At 39.9% G+C, this 26044-nt stretch overlaps 2 long non-coding RNA genes across 3 annotated transcripts in view; both read left to right on the top strand.

Moving 5' to 3' along the window:
- The window catches only part of LOC145509025 (uncharacterized), a 236036-nt gene that overhangs the window by 139561 nt on the left and 70431 nt on the right, over positions 1-26044 (top strand). The window contains exons 3-5 of one of the 2 annotated variants that reach the window (XR_014055795.1): positions 3233-3316; positions 7527-7803; positions 9282-9375. This is a non-coding gene — a long non-coding RNA (uncharacterized LOC145509025). Of the gene's footprint in view, positions 1-3232; positions 3976-7526; positions 7804-9281; positions 9376-26044 lie in introns of those variants that run through there. The other variant, XR_014055796.1, reaches the window with a different exon arrangement.
- Positions 18038-24966, top strand: LOC145509027 (uncharacterized). Its single transcript, XR_014055799.1, has 4 exons — positions 18038-19059; positions 19251-19471; positions 20237-20502; positions 24367-24966. It is a non-coding gene; the product is annotated as an uncharacterized LOC145509027 (long non-coding RNA).

Genomic DNA, 26044 nt, shown 5'->3' with positions numbered 1-26044 from the left:
AGGATATAGTGGTGGAGATCCTCATCATATCACCATTTAAATTAGCAGTCTGGCTCCTGCAGAAACTGGATGGATCTTGGAGAATAACCATGGAGCACTGTAGACTCAGTCAAGTAGTAACCTCCATGGCAGAGACTGGCAGAGTGGATTTAGTTTGCTAGAGCAGATTAACATGGCCTTGTTACACAATCTACAGCTGTTGATTTGGTAATAGGGCTCTTTTCTTTTCCTATCAGAGAAGAGGTTAGAAAAGTTTTGCATTCACAAGGAGGGGAAAAATATACATTTATAGTTTTGTCCCAAGACTATGTTAAGTCTTAGATCTCTGCCATAATAGATTCTGAAAATATCTAGACTATTGGGACATCCTGCAGAATATCAAGTGATCCATCACATTGTTGCTATCATGCTGATCAGACAAGATTTGCAAGAGGAGTTAGCACGCTGAAGATTTTGGTCCTCAGTCTACAGGGTGGAAGGTAAATTCTACAAAGACTTTGGGACCTTCCACTTGGGCAAAGTTTTCAGGGGTCCAGTGGTCCTAGGAGCATGTTGGGACATCTCCAAAACACAAGACAATTTGCCTCAACCTTCATCCATTATCACAGAGAGGTCAGCACAGTGTCTACCAGGCCTGTTCAGGTACTCGAGGAACACATTTACATGTAGGAATACTGCTCCAGCTCACATATCATGTGACCCCAAATGCTGTCAGTTTTAGAGGGGCCTGAAACAGAAAAAGGCTCTGCAGCAGGTTCAGACTCTGGTGGAACACGGTGTGCAGCTCTGTCACTTGGGTCATACACTCCAAGAGACCTAAGTGACCATACGTCAAGAACTGCTTATGATGAGTTGGGTTCTGCTGGACATATCAAGTCATAAAGTTGAGTGGACCCAGCAGCAATCCATCACAAGATAAAAATGGCATCCCCAGGCCTGAGCACCAGGGCCATGAATACACTCCCCCCTACCTTCACATCACCCACAATGGTTGTACCAACACCTCTACTTCAGCCAAAACCTATCAGGAGGTTGAGCTGGGAAGGGAGGTGCATACACCTAGCTGAAAGGAGAGGATAACCCTGAGGTTGATTTATGGATAGCTTGACTTAGTATATATGGGTGCAAGCTAAAAATAGATGGCAGATGCAATGTAGCCACAAGCAGGGTGACCTTGGAAGATAACACTGAAGAAAAAACATCTTCCCATAGTAGAGCTTCGAGCAGTGTACCTGATCACCCACTTTACCAGTAAGAAGAAATGGTCCCTTTATCTGGGCCGTGATGCATGACCTGGCCAGTTTGGTCAAGGTCAGAGACTGGAAGATCAGAGTTAGGGTCTAGGGTAGAGGTAGGTGGATGGACATATGGAAGTTGGCATATGGAAGTGTGATTTTTGTATCACTTATCAATTTGTGCTTACTAGAAAGTCTTTACCATTCTATGCACTAAAATGATCTAGAAGACAATTTAAGTCAGACAGTTGATGTTAGCCAGCCTTTTTGTCTTTCCCACTTCAGAAGTACATGCTAAGCATATGAATGAAGAGGACACAGAGGCAGAGGTTAAAGCTACTCATGGGTTTAACAGCATAGATCACTACTTACAAAGGCAAATAATTGCTATTGCCAACTTTGAGTGTCTAGCTTACCAGCAATGAATCTCAGGGCTGAGCCCTTGACAGGACATTACTCCCACAAGTAGCTGAGATCAACCAGCTACTTGGTGACAAGTTGCCTACACTGGGCTCTTTTTATTCTGGAAGTGCCAGTGCTTTGCACTAATAAGAACTAATACGTATTCTAAATTTAGTTTGCCTTTCCTTCCCACAAAAGTTCAGTCAGCACCACTATCTGGTCATATCTGATCCACATCATTTGTACAATTAAAGAAATGGGGGAGCGGGCTTAGTATCATGGAATTCACTGGTGGTATCTCATGCTGCACCTCTCAGAAGCTGTCAGTGTAAGTGAGTGTTGAATTGACCTGTTGAAGGTGCAGCTAAAGTGTCTCCTTGGGGGCAAAACTCTGCAAGTATGGAGTCTCTTGATGAGAAATGTTAAGGGAAGATTCTCAGGTTGATATTTTGCAGTGGACTAGATTGTTGACATTCTCAAGGGGTATAGCCTCATTATTACTCCTCTGGAAAGTTCCCTTGTAAAATGTAATCAAGTATAACTCAAAATTAAATGATCTGTTCACATTCAGTGATAACAACAAAGCCAAGCTCACCGCCCTCATGTTCCATCAGCGCGCTTCTCTAAACCGAGTCCTCACACCCTTGTCTCCTGTTTCTGCTTTAGGAGGGACTGTCCTACAACATGTGTGGATCAAATTAACATATGAACATCATTACAAATGATGACATGTTTTGGAATTTTAGCATCACTTTGAAGGTCTCACAACCATAAATGTTATATTTGTCAAAGTGAAGGTTCTACTGAAATTATTTGTAATTGTAAATTATTTTGACTAAATGCTGGCCTTTTCAATTGTGCAACTTTCCCTAGAATCATAGTGATCTTCTAGCCAGTGATCTAGGGAAGCCCATAGTGGTCTTCCATACATTCCATGTGGAAGAATCATTTGCCATTCTTGTATTCAGGTCTCTTGTAATATTATGTCCTTTAAAGGATAAAGTAAATATGCTCAATGCAAATAATATCAAGTGGGACAATATATTTCATACATATAAATGAATTTATTGTGTAATATATATATGTATCCAAGGCAAGCTTGGTCTATCTTATTAGGAAGCAGAACCACTTACTGTGCGATTAGAAGTCCCATCTCTAGTATTCATTTGGATGCTAAAATCCTTAGAAATACATTCTTACTTCCAAAATGATTGCCTTATTTTGGACCCAGCTCTATGTGAGTTATTATTAATCCTATATCCAAAGGAAACACTTCTCTTTAAATACGAGGTTATTTGATTTGAAACAGAATCAGTATCAGATGGTTTTTAAAGAGAATGATTATATTCTTAAAGAAATCTGAAAGAGTGTGATATTACAAAGAGATATTAAGACTTGTGTAAGGAAAATGATATATTAACTAGATAAGTTAGTATTTTAAAAAAGTAAAGAGGCTAAACTTACCTCTTACCTTTTAAAAATATATTTATTTCTTAATAGGTTTTATTGAACAGTCAGAGAAAATTTTATGTGCTATTCAATGCTAAGCATTTCTCTTTCTCTCTCTCTCTTTTTTTTTGGGCCACACCATGCAGCATGTAGAATTTTCCTTCTCAGGGATGGAACCTGCGCCCCCTGCAGTGGAAGCACCGAGTCTTAACCACAGGACCACCTGGGAAGTCCCAATGTTTTGTATTTTCATTTGAGTTCTTAAAGCAATTTAACCTTTCAAAATTGTGCTATTACCCTGAAAAAGAAGACAGTGAACAAAACATTTCATAAATGTGTTTGCACGCACAGAAAACATGCACAGAAGAGTGAGAACACAGTATTGGTTCAATCTAGGGATATTCTAGAATATTTTCTTACCTATTAGTTTAGACTATTAGTAGCGATATGTAAGCTGCTTTAAAGTCTGAGACCAAGACTTGCACCAGCAAAGCAGACTTCCCTGCTCCTCCAAATGCCTTCTTGCTCCTTGGACACTGCTCTGTGAAGACCTAGGTTCCACTCTTGCTGAGGACTCATCATTCACAGCCTCACACTGATGGCAGTAAGGATGAAGGATGAAGAGCATGCACAATTAGAATTTTAGTTTGGTTTACGATGCTTTAAAACAGTGATTTTCATTTTTTGTCTGAAATTTACTGTGAGAAATACAGTTTTCAATGGAACTAGCATTTGTGTGCACCACTCTAGTCAAAGGTTTTATCAAACAACATTTCCCTTATGGGTGGTAGACTCTGATACTTTCTATTTCTTTTCTATTCTACCATTCCATGCTACTCCATCCTATTAAAATGCTGATCATAATCCAATAAATCAATTTAATAACCCACTAAGTAGTCATGGCCCATATTTTGAAAGAAACGTTTCTTCAAGACATGTAAAATGCAGGGCACTATATCAATTTTGACCTTCTACAGTGCCTATTGCTATTGCTAAGTCGCTTCAGTCGTGTCCGACTCTGTGTGACCCCATAGACGGCAGCTCACCAGGCTCTGCTATCCCTGGGATTCTCCAGGCAAGAATACTGGAGTGGGTTGCCATTTCCTTCTCCAGTGCATGAAAGGGAAAAGTGAAAGTGAAGTCGCTCAGTCGTGTCCGACTCTTAGCGACCCCATGGACTGTAGCCTACCAGGCTCCTCTGTCCATGGGATTTTCCAGGCAAGAGTACTGGAGTGGGGTGCCATTGCCTTCTCCGTCTACAGTGCCTGTGACATCGCTCAGTCGTGTCCGACTCTTTGCGACCCCTTGGACTATAGCCTACCACGCTCCTCTGTCCATGGGATTTTCCAGGCAAGAGTACTGGAGTGGGTTGCCATTTCCTTCTCCAGAGGATCTTCCCGACCCAGGGATTGAAACCAGGTCTTCTGCATTGTAGGCAGACGCTTTACCATCTGAGCTACCAGGGAAGTCCCTGACTATAGTGCCTAGATTAGTACTAAAATAAGGCTGGGTAATCTGATGTGGTAGATTGCCAATCTGCTCTGACTCGTTACCCCCGGCACCCTCATATCCGTGTGCTTGCTGTGTAACTTTCTAGTGTATACCTATTTTGATACACATGGCCTAGGCCATGTGACTTGTTGTCAATGATAGGAGTTGAGTAAATGTGATACTTTCAGAAGCTTGAGAGGTGCTTGTACACTGGAGCTTGTCTGTTCTTGCCCCTATGTCTTGTTTATAACAGGCCCAGCTCTCTCCTGGAGACACAAGGATCGGATCAGAGATGTGATCAAAGCTGAACTGCTCCAGATGTCCCAGCTGAGGCTATCCTATATGAGCTCACAGCCAGCCAACACTGGCATATGAGTGAACCCAGCCAAGACAAGCAAAGGCATCTAGCCATCTAGCTAACCACTCCAGACAAGTCAGCAATAAACATTTATCGTTAAATGCCACAGAGGTTTTTTGGTTGGTTACATATTATTACTGTGGCAACAGATAACATGCACCTGGCCGTGCCCAATCACGGCCTGTTCATGCTTGAGTACATGACGTATATCCATGCGACTTGAAGCCTAGCAGAGTCAAAACCTCTCCCATCCTGCCTCACTTCCACTGCGGGTCAAAATACTACTCTCTCCCTTTAATCACCTCATCATAGGGACTGCCTGCTTTCCTTAGGAGGTTGTCCACAAACATTCACAATATGTTCACATTTTGGCTTTTGGATATAGGGCCACTGATACTGTTAACATTTAAGAAGATTATAGAGGCATGATAATCCCAAAGAAGGGCAATAGCAAAGAATGTTCAAACTGCTATATAACTGTGCTCATTTCACATGCTAGCAAGATAATTCTTCAAATCCTTCAAGCTAGGCTTCAACAGTACGTGAACTGAGAATTTCCAGATGTACAAGCTGGATTTAGAAAAGGCAGCGGAACCAGAGATCAAATTGCCAACATCCACTGGAATATAGAAAAAGCAAGAGAGTGCCAGAAAAACATCTACTTCTGCTTCATTGACTACACTAAAGCCTTTGATTGTGTGGATGACAACAAACTGAGGAAAATTCTTAAAGAGAGGGGAATACCAGACCACCTTACCTGCCTCCTGATAAACCTGTATGCAGATCAAGAAGCACCAGTTAGAACCAGGCATGGAACAACTGACTGGTTCCAAACTGGGAAAGGAGTACAGTAAGACTGCTTATTTAGCTTATATGCAGAGTACATCATGTGTAATGCCCAGCTGGATGAATCACAAGCTGGAATCAAAATTTCCCAGAGAAAAAGCAACAGTGTCAGATGTGCAGATTGTTGTTGCTCAGTCACTAAGTCATGTCAGACTCTTTGTGACACCAGAGACTGCAGCACACCAGGCTCCCCTGTCCTTCACTGTCTCCCAGAGATCACTCAGATTCATGTCCACTGAGTCGGTGATGCTATCCAACCATCTCATCCTCTGCTGCCCGCTTCTCCTTTTGCCTTCAATCTTTCCCAGCATGAGGGTCTTTTCCAATGGGTCAGCTCTTCAGGTAGCCAAAGGATTGGAGCTTCAGCTTCAGCATCAATTCTTCCAATGAACATTCAGTGTTGATTTCTTTTAAGATTGGCTAGTTTGATTTCCTTGCAGTCCAAGGGACTCTCAAGAGTCTTCTCCAGCATCACAGTTTGAAAGCATCAATTCTTTAGTGATCAGCCTTCTTTATGGTCCAACTCTTATATCTGTATATGACCACTGGAAAAGCTAGATTTGACTACATGAAACTTTGTTGGCAAAGTGTTGTCTCTGCTTTTTAATACGCTGTTTAGGTTTCTCACAGTTTTCCTCCCATATATATATGCAGATGATATCACTCTAATGGCAGAAAGTGAAGAGGGACTAAAGAGTGTCTTGATGAGGGTAAAAGAGGAAAATGAAAAAGCTGGCTTGAAACTCAACATTAAAAAAATTAAGGTCACGGCATCCAGTCCCATCAGTTCATGGCAAATAGATGGGGAAAAAGAGGAAGCAGTGACAGATTTTATTTTCTTGGGCTCCCAAATCACTATGGATGGTATAACTGCAGCCATGAAATTAAAAGATGATTGCTCCTTGGAAGGAAAGCTATGATGAACCTTACCAGCATATTAAAAAGTACATCCCTTTGCTGACAAATGTCCAAGCTATGGTTTTTTCCAATAGTCGAGTATGGATGTGAGAGTTGGGCCATAAAGAAGGCTGAGCAACGAAGAATTGATGTTTTTCAACTTGGGTGTTGGAGAAGACTCTTGAGAGTCCCTTGGACTGCAAGGAGATCCAGCCAGTCCATTCTAGAAGAAATCAGTCCGGAATATTCATTGGAAGGACTGGCGCTGACACTGAAGCTCCAATATTTTGGCCACCTGATGTGAACAGCCAACTTATTGAAAAAGACCCTGATGCTGGGAAAGATTGAAGGCAAAGGGAGAAGAGGGTAGCAGAGAATGAGACAGTTAGATAGCATCACTGACTCAGTGGACATGAATTTGAGCAATCTCTGAAAGATAGTGAAGGACAGGGGAGTTTGTTATGCTGCAGTCCATGGGGTTGCAAAGAGTTGGACATGACTTAGCGACTGAACAACAGCAACAGCAACAACAACAATGTTAATATAGAATGGCATACTTTATATAGAGCACAGAAGTACTTTGGCTTGCCAGTGTTAGGAATTTGACATCATTTTAAGGCATACTAGTATGACAGTCTACCCTTTTTCTTGTTCTTTCTAATTTGCCAGCTCTTTGTTTTAGACTCTTGCCTGGAAAATTCCATGGATGGATGAGCCTGGTAGGCTACAGCCCATGGGGTCACAAAGAGTTGGACACGACTGAGCGACTTCTCTTCCCCTTGTTTTAGAACTTCTCTTCTAACTGTTCTTGCTTGCTTATTTCATTCAGCATTTTATTATCCTCCCAGGACTGATGCTGAAGCTGAAGCTCCAGTACTTTGGCCATCTGATACGAAGAACTGACTCACTGGAAAAGACCCTGATGCTGGGAAAGATTGAAGGTGGGAGGAGAAGGGGACGACAGAGGATGAGATGGTTGGATGGCATCACTGATGCGAAGGACATGAGTCTGAGCAAATTCCAGGAGTTGGTGATGGACAGGGAGGCCTAGCGTGCTGCAGTCCATGGGGCTGCAAAGAGTCAGACACGACTGAGTGACTGAACTGAGCTGAATTGATCCTCCCAGTAAGTACCCATTTTCCTTGTTTGTTACTCCATGTATGTATGTGTGTGTGTGTGTGTGTGTGTGTGTGTGTGTAGTAAATATTACAGTACTTGGGATCTACAAAGGAGAGATATTACTGCACTAGAAAATCTGAAATAGGTGGAAAGAACTGGATGTGTTATTTGTCATGGATATCATCGAGAAAGTCTAACTGCTAAAGAAATGGTTATTGAAAAAGATCAATGACCACCTCTCACTCCAATATCAGAAAGATCTCTCTGGTCCACTCTCTGGACCAGAGTGCACTCCTTTAAAACAATCTGGAGATGTCTCACTGCCTTCCACCATAGAGGCCCTGACACGGTCACTTTATTTATTACCAAGCAGCATGGGCCTCGTCTTTCCTAAGTGAGCCAAGGATACAAAAGAGGCCAGGATTCCTAGAGGGTCCTCATCTCTAACAGAAATTCCTGGTCACACCATCTTTGAAAGATAGATCTCAAGGACAGAATGAGATTTACTTTAATCTTCACATCTTTGTTTTCTCTGACTTCTGGGTATTAATGAGTTCTTTGGCTTGTGGACTCTTGGGTCTCAATAATTCCTTTAGCATACTGGTTTTCAATTTTAGCTGCACTTTGGATCACCTGGGAAGTTCTGAAATATCCAAATGCTCAGACCACACCCAGATTAATTGTTTTAGAATTTCTAAGGGTGGGTCTAAGGCGTCAGTAGTTTTTTAGAACTCTTGGAATAGTTTTCTTGTGTAGCAAAGCAAAAAGCCATTGCTCTAGTCAATTTCTTATATCATGTCCCCAATTCTGTATTTTCAGTAAATTGGGATTACTAAGCTTTCATACTTCCTTCATTTGCAGTTGAAAGACTTAGATTATGCACATTTTGCCAATAAGAAAACTGTCCTCTCAAGCTCTCTTTCGCTTTTTTATTTTTCCTGTTTCTGAAAAAAAAAAATCTCATTTCTCTCTATTCCACGCCCCCCTCCACCACCCTATGGCTGTTAGTCAAAGAATAAAGTAGTTTCACTTAAAATGCAAAGTATGTGGCTTATAATCAAACCACCAGTATCCTAGCAGAAAGTTCTTTCTGTACTAGTATGAAACTCTAAAGTCTTTTAAACTTAGTGTATGGTATGAAGTGAATATATAATTGTTCAATGAGACTAAAACGTGATTTTTTTCTCCACTCATAGCAAGTATGTTATTCTAACTGTATCTCTTTCTTTCTGAAATTCTCAGGTAAGTTTGTAAATTGCCAGGACTTAAACAGGCTCTTTCCTTCTTTCCAGTCTGTCTAGTTCCAAGTAACGAATGCCATTATGTTAAATCTTCTGTGAATTCTTAAACTCAAAAGATGAACACAATATTATTTTGGCAGAGAATTGTTTGTATGTGTCTGGGTAGGGGGTTTTACTTGTGCTTATATATCTCTTTAATATGAAAGAAGCTTGGTTTAGTTTGCTTCTATTTTATTCTCTTAGGATCCAGGAAAAATGCTCAGGAGGAAAAAGGATATTATTTCACTGTAAAAGCTCATAGTGATGGAAACTTGGAAATGAAAGCAAGTATGCGTAGGTACATAGATCACAAATTTTAAAAGTCTGAATTACCTCTGGTTTATTCATCTAAAAATGAAAATATTCTTCAATCATCAAAATCATGTTTATGGCTTATTTGGGAAAATTTATCTTAAAACCAGATACAGATTTTGGAAGGAAACCAGAAACTTGGACAGTACAATTCACTTGGGGTCAAAGGCAAAATTGCTGGGAGATTGAAGTTTTCCTTATTAAGCCTGCAATATTGATTTGGGGAATATAAAAGAAATAACTGAAAATACCTTGCTAGAAGTAACTGTATATCATCAGCTTTAGATGAAAAAACTAGGAAGTGGCTTCATTTGAAAGAATAATTACTCAGCTCTCTAGAGTTTGCTTAAATGACTTCAAGGACCAAATTTATAGCTTGTACCATGTACTATTAAATCCTTTTTCTTTTTTTTTTGAGAATCTGTTCAAGATGGAATACTTATTAGATTTCTGCTTGTTTATTCATTTGGTATGTGCTTATTGAGTGCTTACTATATGCTAGGTTCTGCTGCTGCTGCTGCTGCTAAGTCGCTTCAGTTGTGTCCGACTCTGTGCGACCCCATAGACTGCAGCCCATCAGGCTCCGCCGTCCCTGGGATTCTCCAGGCAAGAACACTGGAGTGACTTGCCGTTTCCTTCTCCAGTGCATCAAAGTGAAAAGGGAAAGTGAAGTTGCTCAGTTGTGTCTGACTCTTAGTGACCATATGGACTGCAGCCTACCAGGCTCCTACGTCCATGGGATTTTCCAGGCAGGAGTACTGCTAGGTCCTCAAAATACAGTGATGGACATGATGGCCCCTGTCTTCATGAAATTTACAGCTTAGAAGGGAAGAAAGATTGTCACTGAACAAATAAATGACATATAGTGATTTAATCACAGATGTGTTAACAGAAAAAGCATACAGTGTGCAGTGGAAGTCATTAATATGGGAACTGCCTTGTCTCAGGGGTTAGAGGTGATTTTCCTTTGGAAATGATGTTTTAGCTGACATTCATAGAATTAGTAGGCTTTAGGTCACATGTGCTGTAATGTATGTTTTGATCAAATCACTGAAATCAGATATTTACTTGTAGAAGAACCAATTCTATGTGATCAAATGTCTAGAAGGTTTATGTGAAATTTAATTCAGGAAATCAGTGTCTCTGTGTATTCATAGAAGCCAAAGGTTAACAGGCAAAGTGGCAGGAATGACTCAGAAGGTCATATCCATTCAGTCAACAAATATTTGCACAGGGGAACAGACAAAAACCCTTGCCCTTCTGGAACGTGGCTTTATAGTAGGGTAGACAGTCACTAAATAAGGTAAATCAGAAACACAGAGAACACATTAAGTTGTTGATAAGTGAAATGGGGGGAAAACAGAACAGTAAGGGGGTTAGGGAGTGTTGGGGGTTGTAAAGTTACTGACTCCTACTTTATACATAAGGTCTTGAGAGAAAACAGTCTCTGGTTCTGCATGGACCAGCTACTTGGACCACAGTTGGCTGCAATTGGTTCCATATTTGAAAGTTCACTGCCATGCTTTAGAGTTGTCATCCCTAAGTTGTGTAATTTTTTCCAAGGTGAATATTATTATCATTTCCATCTTACAAATGTCATTTTTCTCACCATTGTGATTGGCAGACTTCAGAGAGGGAAAGGGGCTGGTGTAGACGTTTTTGACTGTGATAAAGTCAGAGCCTCATCTATGTCTGAGGACCTTTGTGTGTACAGAAGAATCAGGACATTGATTCTGGCTCTACCGTTCATTCACCTGGAAAATGAATCAACCTCTTTGATCCACAGTTTCCTTATTGTAAAATACAGTCTTGCCTCCATATCCATGGAAGATTGGTCCCAGGACTCTCTACAGATACCCTAAATCATAGTTGGTTGACCCTCCCTACCTGCAGGTTCAGCATCCTTGGATTCAACCAATTGAAGACTGATTTTCTCAGATTTTCTGAAGTATTCTCAGAATTCTTGTTCCCCTTTCAGCTGAATCCTTGGATGCTGACTCTGTGGAGAGGAAGGGTTGACTCTGAATGGCTTGGACCAGATTCTATAAAATTCCTTTAAACCTAGAGACTTTCTTCTCTGAAAGGCTTTTTAGTTTTTCTACTGGGATTTTCATTTCCAGGAACATCTACCCCAGCCTTTGAAAGCACTCAGTAATACAGGACTTGGCCTGTGTTGGCTTGTGGGCCTTCTGTCAGGCAAGTGTAGAAGATACTGCACTTTCACTGGCATCATTTTAATAATAATAACAAATATTTGCACATTCCAAGCTATATGTCAAGTGCATTTCTCAGCTTTTTACCAACAATCCTCATGGCAGTTTTACAAGATGAATACTGTTATCATTCTCATTTTACAAATGGCAAATTCAGAAAGATCAAATAATTTGTCCAAGATCACAGAAGTTGTAAGAGACAGAATTAGGAATCAAGTTCAGGTAATCTCTGTCAGTGGTCTCCAAACATTACCTGAAACACTTACAGTAACAAAACAATTTTGAGGATTCACCCTAGTATATGTTTATTTATTGATTTAAAATTACATGTGTAAGAATCATAAAACATTCACAAAATAGAAAATAAAAATCTAAAGAAGAAATACTTAAAATTAATTTTAAAGTTCTGTTAATGTAGAAAATTTTTTGTTTTCATAAAATGTGGTTGAATATACTTCATTATTTTGGATTTGAATCAGGGCCTATACTTTGTGATTAAGCTACTCACAGATCTGTTTCTAAACTCTTAGCTGAAAAAGATGCCTCACAAATGAACTTGGGTCCTTATGGAAGAGGTCGATTAGTCAGTCAGTTCAGTTGCTCAGTCGTGTTCGACTCTTTGTGACCCCACAGACTGCAGCACGCCAGGTTTCCCTGTCTATCACCAACTCCCGGAGTTTCCTCAAACTCAGGTCCACTGACTCGGTGATGCCATCCAACCATCTCATCTTCTGTCATCCCATTCTCCTTCCACCTTCAATCTTTCCCAGCATCAGGGTCTTTTCAAATGAGTCAGCTCCTTGCATCAGGTGGCCAAAGTATTGGAGTTTCATCTTCAGCATCAGTCCTTTCAATGAATGTTCAGGACTGATCTCCTTTAAGATGGATTGGTTGGATCTCCTTGTAGTCCAAGGGACTCTCAAGAGTCTTCTCCAACACCACAGTTCAAAAGCATCAATTCTTTGGTGCTCAGCTTTCTTTATAGTCCAACTCTCACATCCATACATGATGACTGGAAAAACCATAGCTTTGACCAGACGGACCTTTGTTGGCAAAGTAATGTCTCTGCTTTTTAACATGCTGTCTAGGTTGGTCATAGCTTTTCTTCCAAGGAGCATTTGTTTTTTAATTTCATGGCTGCAGTCACCATCTGCAGTGATTTTGGAGCTCCAAAAACTAAAGTCTCTCATTGTTTCCCCATCTATCTGCCATGAAGTGATGGGACCAGACACCATGATCTTAGTTTTCTGAATGTTGAGTTTTAAGCCAACTTTTTCACTCACCTCTTTCACTTTCATCAAGAGGCTCTTAATTCTTCGCTTTCTGCCATAAGGGTGGTGTCATCTGTGTATCTGAGGTTATTGATATTTCTCTGGCAATCTTGATTCCAGCTTGTGCTTCATCCAGCCTGGCATTTTGCATGATGTACTCTGCATACAAGTTAAATAAGCAGGGTGACAATATACAGCCTTGATGTACTCCTTTTCCTATTTGGAACCAGTCTGTTTTTCCATGTCCGGTTCTAACTGTTGCTTCTTGACCTGCATACAGATTTTTCAGGAGGCAGATCAGGTGGTCTGGTATCCCCATCTCTGGAAGAGTTTTCCACATTAGCTGCCCCTTTGAAACTAGTCCTATTTTCAAATAAGTTTGAAGCCCTATTGTCAAATAACTAGTTTCAAAAGAGTAGATCATTAGCTGCCGTTAATTATGATATGGGTTTGTCAATCCTCTGCACTTTATAAAAAAGCTTTTTATTGCTATTGCTTAAATTCTGCAAAAAATATCCTATAATTTCTATATACTCCTTGGAAGGGGGCATGTTTTTGCATTTTAATAAGTGAGATTAAAACCAGTATATTATTTTGAGGATGTTGAAACTGCTTATAATATTTTATTTCTACTTTTTTTTTTCTTTTGTACAGATAAGGGAGACTTTAGAGGGGACATCCTGCCTTAGTCTGGGTTTGCCAAGAAACAGAACCTGGGTTTTATTTAGAACTGTCCACTCCTAGGTTGCAGGAGGGAGGGACACAGAGAGGGAGAGCCTGTTAAGGATGTATTGTTGAGCTAGCCGCCGTCTTGTATGGAGCATGACTGATTTTCAATTTTGAGAGTTGATCTTCACAAAGGCTGTATAAATGATTGCTTCTCAGGACAGTCCTCTAGGGAAAGGAATGGGGAAAATATATTGTCTCGCTTCCACCCTCCATAAATTCACTTTGGATTGCACTTGTGTGGGTTACAAAATTTCCTTTGGATTGTGCTTTTGTGGGTGCTCAGCAGGGAGCCTTTCACCCCTCCAAGTCAATAGGAAAAACCTGGGGTGGGAGGCAAGAAAGAAGCACCTCAAAGAGGTACAAGCCTGGGTGCTGTCAACTTGGGTCTGCTTGAAGGATGTCGGAGTCTGTGTCCCACCCAGGGACTGGACAGGAAAGAGGTGGGAGTGACCAGAGAGGTGACCGATAGACACACAAATTACGTCTTTGGCAACAGAAACTGATAACTACGCAAACATTTTCAAACAACTAGTTTCAAAATGCTCTCCTAAGGAAAATTAAAAACAAAACATTTACTTTATATTCGTTGTTAAATATCACCTGTATCTATCTAGGGACAGTAAGCTGCAACATACTGCAATATATTGATATAAAAGAACAAGGGGTGATTCCATTGAGAACTGCTAATTGAATGTCCTCCACTTAAGAGCTGGGACTAATACTTTCGCTATTGATAGCTCCCTCCAGGCAATAGCAGCTCTCAAAGCAATGGTGGCATCCCCATCTTTCTGCTTGCCCCATTAGGCTCTGACTTTTATCTGATACAGAAGAACGGAGAGATGGTACTTTAACCACCTTTCCATCCATACCAGAACTTCAGCCAGCAGTTCTCACAGGAAACTTAAGTTAAAATTGTTTGGATCTCATCACCTTTCCCAGAAAGACCCTTTGTAGTTAGTGTATGCCCCCTGATGCCACACGACTGTCTATTTTCTGTTATAACTTTTGCCAGTCTTTATCTGCATGTTTTACATGCCCTTGCTACCAGTCTGTAAATTCCTGTTCACCTGAATGCCACCGAGGCACGCGCTGCACCAGACTGCACTCTGGATAAAGCAAACTGTCTGTATATGAATTGTAACTTCATGCATTTGTTAAATGTTCAGGAAATTCTCTAGCCTTATTCTTCAAAAAAATGTCTTCAAGCATGTTTCTTTTATTTAACAACTGTCTTTCATATCATGCATCTGTAAAAGTGGGCAAAAATATATCTAGGCCTGTATTGAATATTCTTGACTTCCTGGACTGCCGTTCCAAGAAACACAACAAGAAGGTGTATTGATTTTTATTTCTTCTGGGCTTTAGCCACACACATTTCCATGTAGTTTCAGACATTAATGACTGAGGCAGGCACCGGCGTTATAGTTTGGGGAATTTTGATGACAGCTTTGCTCCACGTAGCTCATTCATCTTAGGATGCATGTATCCATCTGCCAGGCCCAGGTGCTTTTTCCAAGAAGCATTCAAATACAGTGAGAGAGGGTTTGGGTGTGGGGAGCTTGTGTGTGAGAGTAATACTCCAAGCTGATGCCTCAGTAACAGAGGACTGAGCAGAGCTCTAAGGCAGATTTAGCAGAAGTAATATACTCTCAGGAGACGAGCAGTGACGCTTTTGATGAAGGAAAACAAACTTCACACATGCCTAGCAGCTTCTCCCTTGAGAAGCCCATAGCTTAGTAAGAGCCAAAGAAAGGACTGAAGGTGGAGAGCCATGTTTGCCGATGTCTGTGGGAATGCAAAGGGTATACTCCAGTGAGTAATCTTCTTGAATGTTCCGTAGCATTTGAGCATTTGAGCATTTGCTTTCTCTTTTCTGGCATGGAGCCAGTTGTTTGGCCCGATCTGAAAGCCATTGAATGCATTTCTCGGAGGATCTACATTTGGCTACATGTGCACTGGAGGATTATACCATGTAATTGCTTCCTCTTTTCTTCGTTTTCTCTCTTAATTAACTATTTCCCTTTTCCTTCTTCTGGTGAAGAGAAGGCCGCAAGAAACAAAGCTACCTTTTCCCCTTCAGCCTTAATTTGTGTTTAGTAGAAGAAGAATCGAACAAATGTAACCAATCATACATGAATGAAACCACTTGTTTAGGGATTGGGGTCATATTTGATGCCACCTAGAGGTGAGAGCTGGAAAGTTTACCCAGCTTTCAAAAAGGCACAATGTTAAACTCGAAGGGAAAGCTTCTTTATTAAAGTTCTCATAGGAAATAGGCAGGTGAATGATCTACTTTAGATCTTGCTTAACTGTTCAATGTTCTGGCTGACTGCAGTGTTGTAGCTCCACCTTAGACTATTTGCCTGCCAATATTTTCAGAGAATCAGAGCAGGGAGGTCAGCCTGGGAAACTCAGCTTACCACATGATGGATGCAAAAGACATACATCTTGCTCAGACTGTTGCTTTGAGCCTCCAATGTGTTTGCAGAAATTTATCAACTCAAGTCCCCATGGAGGACGCAAAAACTATCTTGGAAAGTGACTTACATTCTTCAGCTTGCAACTGGACTATAACCTAATATAACATAGTTTGTTTTTTCTTTCTCATCTTAATTTTTTTATTGTGATAGACTGCACATAATATAAAATTTAACTCTTCATCATTTTTAAATGTACAGTTCAGTGACATTAAATGCGTTAACATAGTGCAACCGTCACCACCATCTGTCTCCATTACTGTTTTCATCTTGTAACTAGAATTCTAAAACACTAATTCTGGAGTAAGAAATGGCAACCCACTCCAGTATTCTTGCCTGGAGAATCCCATGGACAGAGGAGGCTGGCAGGCTACAGTCCATGGAGTCGCAAAGAGTTGGACATGACTGAAGCAACTTAGCAGCAGCGTTCATTATATATATTACTACACACACGTATATGTGTATATTTATACATATATAATATCTTCTTTATCCACTAATCTGCTGATGGACACTTAGGTTGCTTCCATGTCTTGGCTGCTGAACATTGGAGTGCATTTATCTTTTTTAATCAGAGTTTTCATCTTTTCTGGTATATGCCCCGGAGTGGAATCGCTGGATCATATGGTAACTCTACTTTTAGTTTTTTAAGGAACTTCCATACTGTTTTCCATACTGGCTCCGTTAATTTACATTCCTACCAACAGTGGAGGAGGGTTTCCTTTTCTTTGTAGACGTTTTGATGATGACCATTATGACCAGTGTGAGGTGGTACCTAACTGTAGTTTTGATTTGCATTTTTCCAATGATGCTGAACATCTTTTCATGTGCCTATTGGCCATCTGTATGTCTTCTCTGAGTAATGTCTATTTAGATATGCCCGTTTTTTGAGTAAGTTGTTTTTCTGATATTGAGCTGTATGAGCTGCTTGTATATTTTGGAAATTAAACCCTTGTTAGACTCATCATTTGCAAGTATTTGACTGGGAGACAGATTCTTGATGCTTTGTACTTCACCATCTTCCCAGAATCCTTGACATAATGAAGATGAAAAAAATGAAGTTTCTGGTGTCATAATGTTTGTGTTGCTGGCTTTAAAAAATATTAGAATCTATAGCTTCTTTATGAACCATGAAGAATTTATCGCATGCATGGTTTTCAGAACTCAAAAATCTTCATTGTTTGATTACCATGGCCGCATTAGTGTGGACTTTGTTTTCTAAAGGTAATTTTGAGATGCAAAATTTTAACATTTGTGTACTAGCATAGCAGTACTTCCTTTGATGGGTCACGGCCCAGTGATGTAGACTGTTGAAGTTTCACTATTTGGTAGGAGTTATGCCTAAATGTGACAGAGGAGGAGCGGCCACAGAGACCAAGTTCTAACGCTTGCGTTGGACTTGCTTTTAGGCACTTCTTATAACCTGGTGAGGCGAATACTGAAACTCTTTGTTAAAAGGAAGTTCAGAGATTATCCACAGATTTGGCTTATCTGTGGCAATTATAGAAAGGGAGAGAAGTTAAAAGACATTAAAAAGGGTGAGGAAATTGATGATGAGGGCTCCCATGGTAGAGATGAGGGGTAATGGATTCTGCTGGCATTAACTCAACCTCTCTTTTTCTCCTTTTCCCCCCTCTCCCTCTTTCATCCACGTTTTCCTTTCATTCTACTCTCCACTTCTCACCCTTTTCCAGATGGAAAGATATATCTGAGTGTGTACCATGGTCTATTGGCCATTTTCTCTGCCATTTGTTCAGTCTCCCATATATCTTAGGGAGATAAATTGCCTCTAGTAATACTAATGTGTACAAAACAACTTGAAGTCTTGATTGAAAGCACACGTGGGAAAATTTAAAACTGTGGGGTGCTGTAAGGCTGTGTGTATTATTACACAACCATCATTATTATTTAATGAATGCCTTCTACATGTCAGAAGCTTTATTAAGCACTGAGACTACACAGTGGAAAAGATTCAGTCCCTAACTCCTAAGGTAATTCATCGTCCAATGGAGGAAAAATACACACACAGGAATTTAAATGTCATGGTTATTATAATAGAAATAGAACTCTATAAGGCACTGTTGGGAGTGCCAAGAATGAACTTTGAAGTGTGCTTGGGAGGAATGAACTCAAGAGATAAGCTCTTAGTTAAAGCTTTTAGTAAAAGTTTGTCAAGTGGAGATGGGCCAGGGGCATTCTAAGCAAAGGGAGCTCCATGTGCAGAGAGGAATGGCAGACATTTATTGTGGATGGAGTGTGAGTTGTGAGCCTAGCAAAGAGTGAGAGATAAACAGGTAGGAAGGAGAAAGACCACAATAAGTGTCGTACATCAGAGTTCTTCCCTTGGGTAATGGGGAACCACGAAAGGATTTTTAAGCAAAGAAGAAGTAGAATCTGAGTCGAGTTTTATTTAGAATGTTCTGTGTATAAGATTGAGTGGGAAAGGGCTATTCTGGAAACAGAATATTTAGGAGAAGTGACAATGCCCTCAGCAAAGCATAACTGAACCTAAACCAAGGCAGTGTTTTGATAAAGAGGAAGATATAGCTTTGGGACATATTTAAGAGACTAAAATGTATAGGGCTTATAAACTAATTGGATATACTCAGGATTTTGTTTTGATTGATGCACAGAAAATGGTTTTATTTATTCCATAAATATTTATTACATATCTACCAGGCCCCAAGAGAAATGTTGAGTGCTGAGTATACCTAGATGAAAAGCCACAGGATTGCCTTTAAGGAGTTTGAACTTTAGTAAAAGAGACAGACACCACCATCAACAGGTGAAATAGGGCACTTGCATTGTGGAGTTGTGACTGTTATCTCCAGCAAGGACCTCAAAAAGGGTTGTAGGTAATGTCTTCACTTATGGACATGCTGAGCTTAGGGTACCTGCAAGACATCCAGTAGAGATGCAGTAATCCTTCTTCAAGGGAAGAGATGCCAGCAAATAAGACTGAGAAGAAGCTGTCATAAAGGTAAGGAACAATTGCATCTTATCTCCTGTCTTTCTTAAAGTCCTTCTTTGGTGGTATTGTTAATTATACATAGGGGAGAAACACCTTTATTATTTCTAATGTCTATTTTGGTACCTGATATAGAACAGGTACTAAAAAATGATTTAGTTAAGTGTAATACAGGGATTAAGAAATTGATTCTATCCTAACAGTGTGACTGGGCTTCCCAGGTGGCTCAGTGGTAAAGAATCCGCCTGCTGATGTAGGAGACGCAGGAGATGAAGGTTCAGTCCCTGGGTTGGGAAGACCCCCTGGAGGAGGAAATGGCAACCCACTCCAGTATTCTTGCCTGAAAAATCCCATGGACAGAGGAGCTTGGTGGGCTGCAGTCCATGGAGTCACAAAGAGTTGACACGGCTTAGCAACTCAGCAGGCATGTATGCAATAATGTGATTAAGGAAATAGAGAAACAATGTAATAGACAAAATTTGAAAAGAATTCTAGACTTTATCACTAACTATTGGGCAAATTACTTGTCCTTATATATTGTACTTGTGCTATGTACTTCAGGGTCTTCCTTGGCAAAATCAGGGGGTTGGGTGTGAAGACAAAATCCTTTTTGGTTCTAAAACTCTGAATGCAGAGACATAATTAGCAGATCAAGCTGAGGAGATGATGTATTATCAAATGGAGGTGTGCTGTCAGTTTTCACTGATCTTATAGGGACATTAAATATTTGATGGTGGAACTCTGTATATTGATTTTTTACCCCAGTTGCAAATGGCCTTTGCTTCTGAAGAACAGTAGGTAGGCACTGCAGAGTTGTTTATACCAGTAGATTGCGTCTCTGTAAAACGAATGTCAAGCAGTGCATCTGGGTATTGTCTTGATAAATTACATGACTCAGTGATCACTGACCCACATTTTGTAATATGATTTTATAAAACCCATGTGACAACGTTAACGGAGATGGATGCACTATGGTTCTTATACAGTAGAGGCCAACAGTGTTCTTGGAAAAAAAATGAAAATAGGAAATGTAATCACAGATTTGTTATTATAAGATTTCATCTAAAGGAAAAATATTAGGTGGGTGGGTATTCTATGCAGGGAAGTTGTTAGAATTTCGAGCAAATTTACTGCAGGCCAACAGATAATACTGCTTAGTCAAAATAACTGTTTATTTCTTTGCTTCTAGAATCCACACTGGCATAGCACCAGGTGTGGAATAACAGGGTTGCACTCTGTACATATGCTGAGATGCTTGATACTTGGGCATACGCAGTCCTGGTCTGGGATTTCCTTTTTATGACTTCATTTTCTGGTGGCAGCCTACATCTGAGGATTCACAGCAGAAAAAAATACGCTGACCTTATCCAAGAAGATTTTAGCCTCACTCGTGAAAGGAAGGAGAGTACCTCAGACAACAAATTCACCTGTGTTTATAGAAAGAGTACTAGGGGAGTTTTAAAGATTTTTTTTCGTTTGAAACACAGCAGCTTATATTGTTTTGTCATGTAAAATGCCAAGATAGGAGGAATTTAGTGAGCTTCAGCCTACACGACTTATTCACAAAATCCCTTTCTAAACTGAACATCTGAACTCCTACAGTTTTGTGTGTCTGTTCCAGTTTGGGGTGTGATTTTTTGCTTGTTGAAAAAAATCAATTATGGACCAGCAACTGCAGGAGATTATAGCTCCTCTTCTGATTTCATGTCTTTTAATAACGGTAGGAATCTGAAGAAACACTAACTTGGTTTTTGCGTACTTTTTAAGAACAGAGTTTCTAGTCTCTATCTGCTGAATATTCTTAATATTCTATTATTTTATATCTTGGCCATTCATTGTCAGAATGAAAGTGGTGGCAGAGAGGTAAAGCCAATACAATATAGGTTTTTAAAAGGACTTTTCCCTCAATTTTTTCTTTTTTTTGATGGGTTGGGGCAAGAAAAATGATGAGGTTAGTTCTGGTCAGTTTGAAGTCATAAGCCTATTGCATATGCAAGCAGAAACGTTGAGCCTAGAGGTCAGATGTCACCACCTGCAAGCGTTAGTTGAAGTTTGTGTGTGGATGAGATTACCCAAGGGAAAGCATGAGCCATGAGATAAGTAAAGTGCTGGGAGTAAAATCTTGGTAAAGATCAATTTTTAAGTGGCTGTTACAGAGAGACAAGAAAACTTAAAGAAGAAAAGCCAGTCAGTTATGAGGAAAATACTGAGTTAAGGCAGAAGAGAATTTTAAAGAGAAAATGATCAACAAGGACAAACATTGGAAGGAGATAAAGAAATAATTGCACAGGAACCCGTCCATCCTATTCATCAACCAGTAGGGTGAGAGCCAGTTTAGTCGAACAGCTGTGGCAGAAATCCCGGCTGCAATAGATTGAGGAGGAAACAAGGAAAGAACAAATAGAGCAGATACTATTTTCCTTTTAGAGAAACTAGTTTTTCTTCAATAAAGTTATAGTATTGTGTGTATGTGTGTGGGGAGGGGTTGTATATCAATATTTCAAGAAGAAAAAAGGGTTTAAGTAGGTTGTAGTGATGGAAAGGAAAGTCAACTGCGATCTCTGCCGGGACCAGTGTTGGAATTTTACCAAGACAATACAATTTGACCGAATATCGTGTTGCGTAGATTTTTTTTTTTTTTTTTACAAATTTTTTATTTATATATTTTTGGGGGCTCTGGGTCTTCACTGCTGCTCATGGGCTTTCTTAAGGGTGGTGTTCAGGCCTCCCATTGCCGTGGCTTCTCTTCTGGAGCAACTACTGAAGCCTTGTGCAGGGTTACCAGCAAGGGAATAAGGAGGAAGGGATGGAGGTCGGGCTGAGTTCATGGAGTGAAGTTCTTTAAACACAGTGGTTTTGTATTATAGTCTGTATTATAATGGAATTCCAAGGTCATGGGTATGGAAGATTATCCTCAGAGGCCAAAGTAAAATTCATCAGTAGCCTTGAGCACTGAAAAGTTTTCAAAGAAGGAGGACCCTGTAGGTTAAAAGCTATAGAAGTGGCACAGGGATAGTTTGAAATGGGGGGTAGGGGGTGGGGATGTTTGAAATGAGTGGCCCTGACAAATACCAGTGGCTGGGCTGGAATTTATGCTCCAATGGGGAGATCAGAGGTGACTAGAGAGCCACTCTTAAACTTGTTTCTCAAAAAGCATGTAACAGTGGCATGAGTCTTGTAAAGAGAAGGCGACTCATGGCTCATGACTAAGGTGTATAGAAAGGAAGTCCTGGGTTGTGTCAAAATTCCTTAGAAGAAAAGTCACGCCCAAAGCTTTGATATCCTTGCTTATTTATATTGCAACATCTGTGGCAACCCACGTGTCTGAAGTTTTAAAAGGACATAATGACTGACGAAGAGATGTTTGGGACCTTTTAAAAAGAACGTCCAATAGAAGGAGGAATCAATTCCTGAAATTGTGGGTTAACTACTAGATTAAAGAAGGCAAAGATGAATGTAAATTGGCAAAATTGGTATAAGTCAGTATTCTCCACTAGTCCTTTAGTGACATAGAGGTAGGTGTGGTTATGATAAATTAATAGAGTCTCAAAGTGAGAAGAGTGAAACATTTCTTCCAGTTCAAAAATTCCCTTTTAAATATCCCCAGCAAACTAGGTGGACATCTCCAATATCTTGAGTAAACATCTTTAGCAAACATCTCTGAGGGATGGTGTAAACTTCTCTAGTGATGGGAAGATCACAAGCCATAAGGTAGCCCATTCTATTTATAAATTCTAAACTTCTAGTCACCCAATGCCCTACAATTCCCTCAACCCCCTAAATTATTCTTTTTAAAACTATTTACCTTATATAGAGATTTCACTTAGTGGCCCTATTTTAATCCTTTGAAATTAATCTTTTAAAAATTTAAGGGCCTCTAATTTTATTTTTTTAGCATATATCTTTATACCACTTTTTACATCATGTACCTTCAAGGTTGTCAGATACCTTGACATTGAATATCAGGATCTAGAAGTGGACATAGTTCTCCCAACATGAGCTGGTGGAGCCATTGCCCACCTTGATCCAAATACAACAGTATCACCAACAGCATTTTTTTTTTTTAATTCTGGAAAGAGGGTCACAGAGCCCTCTAATATGATAGCTTTTTTTTGACCTTAGAATTTGTATTTTCACATGAAGTATTATAAAGTGGGACTTGCACAGTTTATTCTCCTACAATAGATTATTTTTTAAACATAATTCAGTTTAAAATTTTATCTTGCTGGGTTAGGCCCTTCATCCTATCCTGCTGAAAGCTTCCCAGATCTTGATAATGTTGAACAACACATTTATTTTCTTCTTAGCTTTGTATCACCTGTGAAAAGACTTTGCTTCAATTCTTGACACATTTGCTGAATAAAGTAGAATTAAGGAAAGGGTGTAGAAAAATGATAACACAGTTCTTCTTATTTGCTAACAATTTTATGCACTGATATTTAATAGGACAGTTTTTCCAAATGGTTACAAGTCTACCCAATTTATTGCTACCCAGTACATAGTTCTCCACAGTATCCACAATAATATGATGTTATTTTTCAGTCACTAAGTTGTGTCTGACTCTCTGTGACCACATGGACAGTAACACATTAGGCTCTTCTGTCTTCCACTGTCTCCTGAGTTTCCTCAAATTCATGTCCATTGAGTCAGTGATGTTATCTAACCATCTCATCCTCTGCTGCCCCCTTCTCCTTTTGCCTTCTAATTTCCCAACATCAGGGTCTTTTCCAATGAGTTGGCTCTTTGCATCAGGTGGCCAAAGTGTTGGAGGTTCAGCTTCAGCAACAGTCCTCCCAATGAATACTCAGGGTTGATTTCCTTTAGCATTGATTGGTTTGATTTCCTTGCAGTCCATGAGAGACTATTAAATGTCTTGGTGAAATCAATGTGAATTTCCTGGCTTAATTTCTTTCCAAAGTTCTCCAGTACTCTCAGAATAAAGTCCACACTCTTTAACATGACTTTTAGGTCTGACTTTTGCCTGTTTCTCCTGCCTTTCTCTCTTCATGCCTCACACTACACTTCGAATTCTATATCCTGTCTTCCTGAACTTCCTGCAGCTCCTTAAGCCATCATGCCCACTGTCATAAAGCTTTTCACCTGTTTTCTTCATCTTCCATGTTCCTGGTCCCCTGTGACCAGACTTCCTCTCTTTTGACCTGAGAAATAAGTCCTCTTATTTCTCTTTGTCCTGATCCTCATTGAGATGCTAATCTCGTCAATTATTTTCCTTCATCTAAGACTTTCCTTTCACCTTTCTGTCTTATACCCATGTTTTACCCCATGAAGAATGACCTTGTTTTCTTTCTCTCCCTCTAGACTGAAATCCCCTTGAAGCCAACAACTGCATTTTGCTGGGCATTTCATCATTAAGACTTCTGCGGATGAACTCAAAGGACTCAATACATTGCCTTTGAATCAATCATGACTAGTTTTTGAATGAATTTTGCCTGTGATATTCTTTCTATCTACTCTCCTTCTAATATAGTAATCATATAAAAATCGTTTGCACTGAATTATTTTTGGCAACCTCATTCTCCCTAATGATCAGCTCTTTCCCTACTAAGTGCATACAAATTATCTGGTGAAGAATGTACTTTAGAATGTTGCTGAGTATGAAAGTCAAACTCATCTAGTTTTGGATTACAAAATTCCCTTTTTTGAAATCTAAGGCATTCGCTTAGCTCTGATCTTTTGGCAATTTTCCCATTCCCTCTGATTTTTTTTTCCCAGGACACTAGCAGCTGTGATAACAGCTGCAAATTGTTTTAATTGTCTTAGATGTAATGCATCTGGACTTGAACACATTTTAAAGCTGCTAGACACTCTCTATCTCTCCTAAGATTTGTGCTTCATCCATTGCAGTCTGAATATCATTCTCTTTTGTGGAGGAAAAATAAAAGCAAACAAGAGACAATCGTTCTGCTTTTTTATTTCATCATCTTCATCAAGTAGTTAATTTATCCATTCCTTTGTCTTATTATTGAAAAAAACATAGCTTTAAAACAACAACAAAAACTTCCTTATTTTGCTCTTGTCTAAGTTGAGATCTGGAAGGTTCTACCAGCCAGGTTGGTGAGGTGGGAGGAATATAAGTGGATAAACTAGAAACGCCAATCATCTGTATGTATGTATGTACTTGGTGCCAGACACTGTGATAAATGGAGATCTTGTTACAAATATGACTTATTCTTAAGGAGCTCATGGTCAAGATCAGGGCCTTGATGACCATAGCATTCCATTTCAGTTAGCTGTGCATCAACCTTGGTTAAAAAAAAAAAGAGGTGTTGATAATTATTTTGTATGATTTAGTTTTAAAGTCATCCATTCACCCATTCATTCATATAATTTTTAAGTAATGTTTCTCAACCATAGAGGGTGAAAGGGTTAGTTGCTCAGTCATATCCAACTCTTTGTGACCCCATGGACTGAAGCCCACCAGGCTCCTCTGTCCATGGGGATTCTCCAGGCAAGAATACTGGAATGGGTTTCCACGTCCTCCTCCAGTGGATCTTCCCAACCCAGGAATCAAATCCAGGTCTCCCACATTGCAGGCAGATTCTTAACCGACTGAGCCACCATGGAAGCCCAAGAATACTGGAGTGGGTAGCTGATCCCTTCTCCAGAGGATCTTCCTGACCCTAGAATCAAACTGGGATCTCCTGCACTGCAGGCGGATTCTGGCGGATTCTTTACCAGCTGAGCTACCAGGGTTGTATGTTAAAATCCCCCAGGAATTCTGGATTGGCTAGCAATAAAGTAGGTGGATTTGTAACCATTTGGAAATGTTTATAGACACAACAAAGTAACCCAATCAGGATTTCTGAGAGTTGAGGACCAGGGGGCAGTATCTATAAACAGTCCATATTCAGAGAGTTGAGAATACTGTCTGAAGCACTTACCATGTGGTAGACAGGGCTGGGCTAGGACCTGGGGAAGGTATATACTATCTTATGTAACATACATCATTGGTCTTTAAGAGGTAATACTTTATGAG

This window comes from Giraffa tippelskirchi, chromosome 6 (genome assembly GCF_054371585.1).
Source record: "Giraffa tippelskirchi isolate mGirTip1 chromosome 6, T2T-mGirTip1v1.2.pri, whole genome shotgun sequence".
Lineage (NCBI taxonomy): Eukaryota > Metazoa > Chordata > Mammalia > Artiodactyla > Giraffidae > Giraffa > Giraffa tippelskirchi.
Note: the sequence above shows the minus strand (reverse complement) of the source record. Positions and strands in the feature narration are given on the sequence as shown.